This window comes from Mustela lutreola, chromosome 1 (genome assembly GCF_030435805.1).
Source record: "Mustela lutreola isolate mMusLut2 chromosome 1, mMusLut2.pri, whole genome shotgun sequence".
Classification (NCBI taxonomy): domain Eukaryota; kingdom Metazoa; phylum Chordata; class Mammalia; order Carnivora; family Mustelidae; genus Mustela; species Mustela lutreola.
The window spans coordinates 260,602,298-260,615,009 of record NC_081290.1 but is presented as its reverse complement, the minus strand read 5'-3'; positions in this window follow the sequence as shown (position 1 = coordinate 260,615,009).

The window sequence follows — 12,712 nt, the reverse complement described above, 5'->3', positions numbered from 1 at the left end:
TCTCTTTCAAATAAATAATAAAATCTTTAAAAATAAAAAAATAAAAGGACCTAAGATGAATGGACCAAGTATCCAGAAGAAATAATTTCTATTTTCACTCCTAGTTAATAAATCTTAGCCTATCTTCATCTTAATTTTTATTGCTGAGATTTTGTAAATCTCAAAAGCAAAGTAACTCATGCAGTACGGGTACTTAGTAAATTAGGTAATGAATTATAAATATTGTTTTCCAGTTAGCCAAAAAATAATACTGTTTACAATGAATGGGATTTGAGTGCTAATGTCTTTATAGGCAGTGAATTAATAAATTATACCCACTAAGCTAATCATCTACTTTCTTTAATAAAACACATATACACAGAGCATTTAGGGCAGGGACCATAAGAGCACACATAGCAAGATAAAGAATGAGTGGGATGTCAGGTTGTGACTTCAAAGTTCAGAAAAAGCAGTTCTATATCCAATGACAAAATCTGTCTTTAAAATAACTGATTACGGGCGCCTGGGTGGCTCAGTGGGTTAAAGCCTCTGCCTTCAGCTTGGGTCATGGTCCCGGGGTTCTGGGATCAAGTCCCGCATAAATAAATAAATAAATAAATAAATAAATCTTTAAAAAAATAAAGAAAGAAAGAACTGATTACAATGTAGTTAGTAAATCACTCCCCTACAGAAACACTGTATAATAAAAACCTAACCTAATATTTGGAGTAATGCTTAATTCCCAATAGAAGGAAGGCAGTTTTGCTGTTCTCTGATTTAGAAAAAACATACCTGCTTTTATTAAGATTAATATTTATAAATACTACATATAATAATAAAAAAATGGACCATGAAGAGGAGGACTAAGGGACAACAGAAGGTAAAAAAATCTATTCCCTAATTTTATACATATAATACTTTCAAAAAACCTAATCTGAATTTAAAAAATCATTTTTATTACATATTTGTTATATATATATATATATATATATATACATATATAATTGTTTTTTAAAGATTTTATTTATTTATTTGACAGAGAGAAAGATCACAAGTAGGCAGAGAGGCAGGCAGAGAGAGAGAGGGAAGCAGGCTCCCTGCTGAGCAGAAAGCCCAATGTGGGGCTCAATCCCAGGACCCTGAGATCATGACCTGAGCTGAAGGCAGAGGCTCAACCCACTGAGCCACCCAGGCGCCCTACATATATAATATTTAAAAAATTTTTTTAAAGATTTTATTTTCAGCAGTCTCTACACCCAACATAGGGCTTGAACCCACAACACCGAGATCAAGAATCCCATGCTCTACTGACTGAGCCAGCCAGGCATCCCCTATTATTTTAAGTATGTTATAATTATATATAATTATTATTTTATCACATGCAAACATGATAGAAAAACTCTTATACCAAATAGACCTCTGAATTTTTTGCATAATATCATATACTTAAAAAATTTTAACAGTGGAGATTGACATCTGGCATGATAGAAGGAGGAATTCCATTGACTCATTCACCGATGAAACTGTAAAAATTATTTTCAAAAACAACCATCTAGAAGCTCCTGGCTGGCTCAGTCAGTGGAACAGACAATTCTTATCTCAGGGTTGTAGGTTTGAGTGCCATGTTGGGTACAGAGATTATTTAAAAATAAAATCTTAAAAACAAACAAACATTGAAAGCCTCTAGAAATGGCCCCAAGTATAAACAAAACATGAAGAACTATCTATTTAAGAAAATGTGTGAAAACTAAGAAGAAAAGGCAAGAGTCTTTATTACAGAATGAACCAAGACCAACCCCTCATTTTTCCCTAACTCAACAAGGCAGAGACTGTAGGGTTTCTTATTCCCCCAGCTCCCAGTGGGAGGACTTTTTTTCTGGGAGGAGCAGAACATCAGCATTCCTCATCCTTCCCCAACCACTTGTTTTGAGGCTAAGTCCTGGGTGAGAGTATGGTTGAGAGGTAGGGACTCCCTTCTGCCCAGCTCCCACTCATGGAATGGAGGCTCTGCCTTGGGTGTGACATGCTGAGAATACTAAGACCTTATCTTATCATCCTTGCCCTGGCTCACAATGTAGTGGGTCCATGCCAAGAGAGGCAAGCCAAGAAGAGCCCACAGGACTGCACTGCACACCCCGCACCCCAACAACAAACGCTTGGTTCCTAGACTGGGCATGTTCTTCAGAGAGAAGCTTGCCTTCCTTGGCTTTAGAACCCTTGCTCAGAGATTTTGCCTGGTAGGAGAAGCAGATCATAAAAAAGATAACTACTAATCTTTTCCCCCCAAAACTGACTTCATTTGCAACAGAGCATGGAGACACTCAAGTCTCAGGCTACCCACAACCAAAGTGCCGGTTACGGTGAAAGGCAATGGGGAGGAGATCTACAACACAAGCTCAACTATAGGCTGGTTTTCAGAAGAGAAATGGATATGACAGCTGAGGTCAGAACAAAAAAATCAAACACTGAATTCAGAAAGTCTTCCTACAAGTGAGTCTTGACTGGAGTAATTTATAGAGCAATTTATGCCCAGGCACAAATTGTTAAAAATAGAGCAATCAGCTGGAAATTAGTGAAGTTTAACAGCTGGGTGTGGTCTCAAGGAAAGAGAGGAAAACCGCTCTACCAAAACCACTGTCATTTCAGCATAATCATGGGCATACCCAAAACTGCACTTTTTCTGAGGAGCAACACCAGAGGCTTAATACCATGCAAGGGCATAGTAAGGAGGGGAGACATCACTGAAATAATCCAGCCAGACCCTAAACAAATAAGCACGTAACATGTTCCAGAAAGGGGTGAGGACCAATACTCAGAGTTACCACAAGCGAAAATATATTGTTTGAAACATCAGTTTCCAACAAAAACTATGAATAATGCAAAGAAACAGAATAGTATGACCATACCCCAGGAAAAAGCAGACAGCAGAACTCGTTTAGGAGAGTGAACAGATACCAGATTTATCAGAAAAAGGCATCAAAGAAGCTAGTATGAACATGTTTACAGAAATAATGACAACATTCCTTTAAATATCAAAAAATATGTAGAAATCATTAAAAAAGTAGAAACTATGAAGTTGAAGAGTAAAATGAATGAAATTTTTAAACTCATAAGAGGGGCTCAACAGTACCTTTGAACTGGCAGAAGAAGGAATAAGTCAACTTGAAGATAGGTCAATAGAAATTATGCAAACTGAAGAACAAAGAGAAGAAAAGGAATTACGAGAAAGGATCCTCAGAGAAATGTGGGACACATTTCATACCAGCATACATATTGGGAGTACCAGAAGAGAGCAGAGAGAAAAGAGCAGAGAAAAATATATGAAGAAATAATGAAGAAAAATTCTCAAATTTACTGAAAAACAACTATCAAAACTAGACAAAGACATGACAAGAAAAAACATACTGCAAGCTAATATCTCTTAGGAGAATGGATGTGAAAAATCTTCGACAATGTACTAACAAACTGAATCCACTGACCTAAAGAAAGAATTACAGGGGCACCTGGGTGGCTGAATGGGTTGAGCATCTGACTCTTGATTTCGGCTCAGGTCTTGATCTCGAGGTCATGAGTTCAAGTCCAGCACTGGGCTCCACATTCAGTGTGGAAGATACTCTTAAAAAAAAAAAAAAAAAAAAAAAAAAGAATCAACCACCATGACAAAGATTTACCTGAGAAAGGCAGTTGGTTTAATATATAAAAACCAATTAATGTAAGAAATCATAACAGTAAAAAAACAAATCAAATGATCAATCTTAATAGATGTAGAAGAAGCACTTGGTAAATTCCAAAACTACACTTTCATGATGAAAACCCCTCAACTAGGGGCACCTGGGTGGCTCAGTTGGTTAAGTGGCTGCCTTCAGCTCAGGTCATGGTCCCGGGATCCTGGGATTGAGCCCCAGTGGCGCTCCCTGCTTAATGAGGAGCCTGCTTCTCCTTCTCCTTCTTCCTCTCCCCACTGCTTATGTGCTCACTCTCTCTCATGCTCTCTCTCAAACAAGTAAATACAATCTCAAAACAAAAACAACAACAAAAAACCAACCTGAACAAGCTAGGAAAAGAAAGAACTTCTCGGGGAGCCTGGGTGGCTCAGTGGGTTAAGCCTCTGCCTTCAGCTCCAGTCATGATCTCAGGGTCCTGGGATCAAGCTGGCATCAGACTCTCTGCTCAGGAGGGAGCCTGCTTCCCCCTCTCTCTCTGCCTGCCTCTCTGCCTACTTGTGATCTGTCAAATAAATAAAATCTTAAAAAAAAAAAAAAAAAAAAAAAAAAGGACATCTGCAGAAACCCCACTGCTAACATCATACTTCATGGTGAAAAACCGATGCTTTCCCCTGAGATCAAAAACAAGACAAGGAAGTCTTTCCAACATTGTGTTAAGGTGTTCTAATCAGAGCAATTGGGCAACAAAATGGAATATAAGCATCTAGATTGTAAAGAAACAAAACTGTCTCCATTCGTGTATGACATGATCTTGTGTATAGAAAAATCTCAAGGAACCCATGAAAAAGAAACTATTAGAACCAATAAGAGGGGCGCCTGGGTGGCTCAGTGGGTTAAGCCGCTGCCTTCAGCTCAGGTCATGATCTCAGGGTCCTGGGATCGAGTCCCACGTCGGGCTCTCTGCTCAGCGGGGAGCCTGCTTCCTCCTCTCTCTCTCTCTCTCTGCCTGCCTCTCTGCCTACTTGTGATCTCTCTGTCAAATAAATAAATAAAATCTTTAAAAAAAAAAACAATAAGAAAGTTCAGCAAGTTTACAGGGTACAAACCAATATACAAAAGTGGATTCAAGTTATCGGGTTATCTAGCTCTTGATAGTTTCTGTTCAAGGAATTTGTTCATTTGCTCGAAGTTATCAAATTTATTGGTATGAAGTTATTTATGATAATTACCTTATGATCTTATTTTTTTAATTTTTAAAAAGATTTTATTTATTTATTTGACAGAGAGAGAGAAAACACAAGCAGGGGGAGCAGCAGAGGGAGTGGAGAAGCTGAGCAGGGAGCCCAACGTGGAGCTTGATCCTAGGTCATGACCTGAGCCTGAAGGCAGACACTCAACCATCTGAGCCACCCAGGTGCCCCAATTTTTAACATTTTTAATTGAACTACAGTTAACATATATTAGTTTCAGGTGTACAATATTACATTCAATAATTATATACATTATGAAACACTTACCACAAGTATAGTTACCTTCTCTCATTATACAAAGTTATTACATTACTATGGACTATATTCCCTATGCTCTTTTATCCCTGATTTTATTTTATAACTGGAAGTTTGTATCTCTTAATCCTCTTCACCTTTTTCGTCCATCTTCCCACCTACCTCTGGCAACCACTAGTTTATCTTCTGTATTTATGATTCTGTTTCTCTTTGTTGTTGTTTGCTCGTTTTGGTTTTTAGATTGCACATTCATGTGAAATCATATGGTATTTGTTTTTCTCTGTCTGACTTATTTCACTTAGCATAATACCTATTACGTCCATCCAGGCTGTCACAAATGGCAAAATTTCATTTTTTATGGCAAAGTAATATTTCATTATGTATATATACCACATGTGCTTTATCCATTCTTCTATTTTTTCAAAGATTTTATGTATGAATGAATGTATGTATTTGACAGAGAGAAAGCACAAGTGGGATGAGCAGGAGAGGGAGAAGCAGACTCCCTGCTGAGCAGGGAGCCCAATGTGGAGCTCAATCCTGGGACTCCAGGATCATGTCCTGAGCCAAAGGCAGATGCTCAACTGACTGACTGAGGCACTCTAGTGTCCCCATTCATCACCTGATGAACAGCTAGGTCACTTCCGTACCTTGGCTATTATAAATTGTGCTGCAGTAAATTTAAGGGTACATCTTTTCAAATTAGTGGTTTGTTTATTTTTTTCCTTTTGGGTAAATATCCAGAAAAATTACTCACTCATTCAGTACCTCTATTTTTAGTTTTTAAAGTAAATTCCATATTGTTTTTCAGAGTGGCTACACCAATTTACTTTCCTATCGACAGTGCACACAATGGATTCTGTTTTCTACAAATCTTCAGCAGAGTTGTATTTTCTTGCTTTTTGTATTCCTGGTTATTTTTGATTTGATGACAATGTGAATTTTACATTGTTGGGTGTTGGATATATTTTTTTAAATATTTTATTTATTTGACAGAGAGAGAGAGAGAGAGAGAGAGATCACAAGCAGGCAGAGCATCAGTGTGTGGGGGGGAAGCAGGCTCCCCACTGAGCACAGAGCCCCATGTGGGGCTTGATCCCAGGACCCTGAGACCATGACCTGAGCCGAAGGCAGAGGCTTAACCCACTGAGTCACCCAGGCACCCCTGGGTGTTGGATTTTTTAAACGATTCCTCAATATATTTTTGGACTTTGTTCTAGGATTCAATTAAGTGACTTGGAAATAATTTAATTTTTTTCAAGCTAGCTTTAAGCTTTGTTAGATGGGTCCAGAACAGCCTTTAGTCTAGGTTCAGTTCTGTTGCGCTAGTGAGATAATAATAATTTTCTGAGCGCTCTGCTGATGTTGTGTTAGGACGTCTCTCCAATCTGACTGGTGGGAACATGAAGCCTGTCAGTCCTTGTGTGAGCTCAGGGGATTGTTATACTGGACTTTCTGGTCCTTATTTTTGGCCTTGGTAGTTTCCTCCTCCATGTGAGCTGGTCAGTATTAGTCGGAATCAGTACTAGTTGGAAACCTCTGAGTATCTCCAGAATTTAATCCTCGTCAACTCCCTTCTCTCAGGTCTTCTACACTGCAAATTCCAACTGCCTAGGCCTCCCCAAAGACTGAAGTTCTCCTCCTTAATTTAAGAAGACCTACAGGCGCCATTTGGATTTACCCTGTTACTCTACCATGTCTGAAAGTGGAAGTTGTCATTTTGGTCCTTATTCTCTCCCTTCCTTCCTTCCTATTCCCTTCTTTCCTTTTCTTCCTTCCTTTTCCTTCTTTTTTTCCCTTCCTTCCTTCCTTAATTCCAGAATAATTAACATACACTGTCATATTAGTTTCAGGTGTGAATTTTGGTCTTTCTTCTAAGAGCAACAGACTGCATTTGAGGGTTTTCAATGGGGAGGCACATGATCAGTTTTTTTAAAAATCACTGACTGCTGTGTGGAGAATGCATGGAAGGAAAAGCAAGACAGGAAGTGGGGAGACAGCAATTTACCGTGTTGGGTCCCCCCCAAATTGGGTACCCCAATAATGGGTCCGTGATTAAAGGAGCGAGACTGATACAAAGCGAAGGTCAAGCAAAGCTTTATTTCGCGCCAAGCATCAGGAATCAAACAGACCGGTCGGGGCTGCCCCTCCAGACAGGAGAACCCCTCCCTGCTTTCCAGACTAACTTTTATAGAGCAAAGTCCATGTGGTTGGGCCTGGCCACACACAGGTGGCCAATGAGATTGTAACACACACAGGAAACTCCACAGTGATGCTAGGTGACAAATTGAATTACAATTAACCCTAGTAGACATTTGAACCAGCCTATCACACCTTGGTTAGGATTGGTGCCAAAAGGCTCCCAAAGGCCGGGGGCCCATACTCCTTGGTAGCTAGGAGACAGTATGTGCCCCCACTGATTGAATACCTCCACCTGGCCTGACCCACCCTTGTACTAGGACTTTGTTACGTGGGACTGGTTTCCCAGACTTGCTTTTAAATAAGTTCCCCTGGGTGGGGGGGCAAGGTCTATTTAAGCTTTACAGCAAAATGGCAGTTCAACCGGGGTGGGGCTGCTCTGGCTGAATAGGCCCTTACAATAGGTTACCGTATCCTGACAGTTGATGGTTTGGACCAAGAAAATGACAGTGAGAGACATGGGAAAGATAAGGTTTATTTAGGAACCGATAGTATATTACTGTCTATGTGAAGTTCGAAGTGGCAAGTCTTTGACCTCTATGCTAAGGAAGTTTCATTGTGACCCTCTGAAGAGAGGGGCTGTATATAAACTATGTTCTTGCTTCTGGATTTTAAGCCAATCAGTGATGGCTATTTGCAGGGCAGACTTTCACCTTGTCATAGTTGACCCGTCAGTTATGGACTGAATGCTTTTGTCCCCTGCCCCCACTTCATATGTTGAAGCCCTAACCCTCAATGTGGTGTTATTTGGGACGAAATGTTTGAAAGGTAATTAGGGGTAAATGAGGTCAGAAGTGTGGGGTGCTCATGTTGGGATTAGTGCCCTTCCAGAGTACTTGCTCTCTGTCACATGAAGACACAGCAAGAAGGTAGCTATCTGGAAGCTAGGAAGAGAGCCCTCACCATGAACTGACTTCTGGATCTTGATCTGGGACTTTTAGCATCCAGAACTGTGGGAAATAAATCTGTGTTGTTTGAACTCCCTAAATCTATGGTAGCCCAAGAAAGCAAATAGAGTGGTGCTCAGCCACCAGTCAGTGATGACTTCTCTTGTTTCTCATTTGGAGGGCGCAGTGTTTATTCAGGAGCATGGGCATTCTTTAAAACAGCACATTTTCCCCTTGCAATGCTTTGTGAATGGTGCTTTAATACATAATCTTTTTGATAGTGAATTGTTTGCAAACTCCTGTGATAACGTTAATGCGTTTGCATTAGCATCACCTGTAAAAAAAACCTTGACTTCCTGACTTCTACTTAAGTCAAATAACCTTATCTCATAATTAGCTCAATGGAGAACTGGCATTGGAAGACCTTCTACTGATTGGCCCACTAACAGTTTTTAAGTCATTGATAAAAGAGTAGATAAACAAGGCTAATTTAAAAAATTCATTCTGAAGCCTGGTTCTTTCAGTTAAGCTGTTGCTAGTGTTTTGAATTCTCTTGCTTCACCGCGTAATGACAGGTGCTCTCTGATGATAGCCCATTCACTTCCATCAATTAAATGGAAATTAAATATAAGAATTATGAGAATGGATTTTGGTCTGTTGAGAAGCAAGCGCAGGAAGACCTAAGAGCATGACATTCAAAGGATGGGTATAATGAGATGTTTTGGATTTTATTTTATTTTATTATTATTTTTTAAGATTTTATTTATTTATTTGACAGAGAGAGATCACAAGTAGGCCGAGAGGCAGGCAGAGAGAGAGGAAGGGAAGCAGGCTCCCTGCTGAGCCGAGAGCCCGATTGGGGGCTCGACCCCAGGACCCTGAGATCATGACCAGAGCTGAAGGCAGCGGCTTAACCCACTGAGCCACCCAGGCGCCCCTGGATTTTATTTATTAATGTGATCTCTACACCCAACATGAGCTCTAAATCACAAATCTGAGATCCAAAGTTGCATGCTCTTCCAACTGAGCCAGCCAGACGACCAAGAGATGTTTTCTTTTGAAGACAGAAAAGAGAAAGCAGGGAATGGACCACGGACAAAAATGGCATTTTGAACTATTGACAGGCCGGCTCAAAAACACTCTAGACTGACTGCAAACGACCACTCATGTATATATCACCTGTCCCTTAAACACACACCTGGGTGGCTCAGTGGGTTAAGCCTCTGCTTTCAGCTCAGGTCATGATTGAGCCCCGAATCAGGCTCCCTCCTCAGCAGGGAGCCTGCTTCCCTCTCTCTCTTTCTCTCTCTCTCTGCCGGCCTCTCTGCCTAGTTGTGATGTCAAATAAATAAATTCTTTAAAAAACAACAACAACAACACTCACACCTATTCGGTGCCTATTGGGTAAAAGACTTCATGCTGTTGGAGTTAGAAAGATGAAGACGATGTAGATTATGACCTTAGGCACTTCACAATGGACTGCTGATAGCAGACATGTTTCTTTTCTTTTCTTTTCTTTCTTTCTTTTTTTATTTTTTGAAGATTTTATTTATTTATTTGACAGAGATCAGAAGTAGGCAGAGAGGCAGGCAGAGAGAGAGGAGGAAGCAGGCTCCCCGCAGAGCAGAGAGCCCGATGTGGGGCTCGGTCCCAGGACCCTGAGATCATGACCTGAGCCAAAGACAGAGGCTTAACCCACTGAGCCACCCAGGCGCCCCAACAGCACACGTGTTTCTAATTAATCTTAACCTACTGTCACAAGGTAAACTAAGTACGGTCATGGTGTGTGTGTGTACAAATTACTAATTATTTTGATCTAAGTCTTGCAAGTTAGTAAAAACTTGGAAATAACACAGAAAAATCATTCTTCCCCTTCTGCCATAACTCCCTGCCACTGAAACAACTTTGCGTTTCTCTCAACGTTCCAGTCTCCCTGGAAGCGAAGAATATTAATAGCTTTAGAAGACTGTGTTTCTTACCTCACTCTCAGGATGAGAAACTAGATCCAGACTAGGCTTCACGTGACAGGCCCGAGGACAGAGCTAGTTTAGTGGCAAGTAGAAACGATCTTCCTGAATACAAACCAAGTATTATGCCTTTTTCTTTGTCCAGCTTTGTGTAAAATTCTTCCCAAACTTTGAGACTTGGCTTAATCATTATTACTACCTCGTGAAGCCCTGCCTGACACTCCCCAAGCAGACAAACTCTCCCTTTTCAGAGTACTTCACTCACAATGAGTACTTTTTAAAAAAATTAACATATAATGTATTATTAGCCCCAGGGGTACAGGTCTGTGAATTGTCACAGCAAGCAGTGAGTACTTTATTTTTTTTTTTTTAAATACAAAGGATTTATTTTTTTTAAGATTTTATTTATTTATTTGACAGAGATCACAAGTGGGCAGAGAAGCAGGCAGAGAGAGAGGGGGAAGCAGGCTCCCCGCTGAGCAGAGAGCCCGATGCGGGGCTGGATCCCAGGACCCTGAGACCATGACCTAAGCCGAAGGCAGAGGCTTTAACCCACTGAGCCACCCAGGTGCCCCCGCAGTGAGTACTTTTAACAGAAACATTCACTTACTTTTACCAGGACTTTGTTCCCTAATTATCTCATCTGGAGTCTCGAGCCCAAAGGACAGAGGAATGGGAAATCATGGTCCCTGGGTTCTCTGCAGATGAGGACAAAAATGTGAAAAACCATGGCCACTACTGATGAAGTTCCAGAACCTAAATCAGGTTCGGTGGGGTGAGGTTTGGAGCTGACGACTAAAGAAAGAATTCTTAAGACATCTTTGGTGCAAAATGGTGGTTCATCCTCAGCCAGCCTCCTGCTCCCTCATCACTACCTTTCACTTTTTCATAAAATATCAATAATTTTTCTATTGTACAAACTCTTGGTGTTGTCACTTTCTTCCCATGCTGCAATTACATATTGCTGAAGTCCTTAACGCGTTCATTGCAAAATCCAATGAATACGGTTCTGTTTTTACCTTTTTAATGATCTCTGTGCTTTCCTTACATATCCAATTATTTGTTAAATATTGAATGAGATCAGATATTGTGCTGGATGCTGGGAATGCAACGGTAAGCAAAACACACATACGCCCCATCATAGAACAGCACCAAACAAGCAACCTTAACAAAGTGTAGTAAAAGCTACATTAGAGGAATTATAGGGCACATAATCTGGTTCAGAGGGTTAAAACCTCTTATGTTAAACGGAAGTGATGTTGAAGTGAAATCTGGAGAATTAAGAGATGAAGGAAGCCTAGTTCAGCACGGGGAACATGAAGGACTGGAGGCAAGAAAAAAACCACACTGGAGGAATTTGAAGATGTTCCTTAAGCCTGAGCCACAAATAGGGGTAAAAAAAAGGCAGGAGAGTTAAGGAGGGACCGTCTCATTTCATAAAGCGCTTTTAAATTGTGGTAAGAGTCCGGGTTAAAGGCAAAGAAAAGCCATGGTAAGATTGTGAAGAGCAGACAAGAGGAAGCTCATTTCCCTGCAATTTAGGAAAAACATTTCTACCATGTCCATTATTTTTTATTCCATATTTTAAGTGATTTTCACTGTTGCCTTTTCTAAATATTATAAAAGGAGCTAAATTAAAAAGAAAATCTTTAGGGGCGCCTGCGTGGCTCACTTGTTAAGCGTCTGCCTTCTGCCCAGGTCATGATCCCAGCGTCCTGGAATGAGCCCTCTGAGGGCTCCCTGCTGAGTGGGAAGCCTACTTCCCCTCTCCAGCTCCCCCTGCCTGTGTTCCCTCTCTCGCTGTCAAACAAATTAATAAAATCTTTAAAATAAATAATTAAATCTTTATTTGATTTGGGTGAAAATTACCACTCTATGTGTCACAGATAAATTATATGTAAAACAGAAGTTATTCTGCAGAGCAATTTCTTGACTCCCGATTAACATCACAAAATAGATAAGGTTTAACAATAGATTAATAGGTAATTGTTTATCTTCCTTTTATTTGAAACTTTGAAACCAGTCAGCTCTAAATTATTCATGCTGTCTTAAGAACAGATGTATATACATAACCTAAAATGATCAATAATCCAGATGGGTTCTATTTCACTCTGGAATGTTACTTTATCTTCATTTAAACACAACTGTCTCTGAAATCTAGGAATTTACTGAAAGCCGCACCAGATTGTTGGAGGGGAGGTGGGTGACGGGATGGGGTACCTGGGTGATGGGCATGAAGGGCACCTGATGTAATGAGCACTGGGTGTTACGTGCAACTGATGAATCACTGACTTTTACCTCTGAGACTAATGATACACTATGTTAATTGATTGAATCTAAGTAAAATAACATTTAAAAAAAAGCACCACACCACAGAGAATGGCCCATCCATAATACCTAATTTTTGTGATCCATCCTGGACTGGGAATTAAAAGCATATTCTACACTGATTTCAAGAGTTAAGAAAGTGGTTTCTACCTTTTTCTTTACACTTTCATAGTTTTTGACTT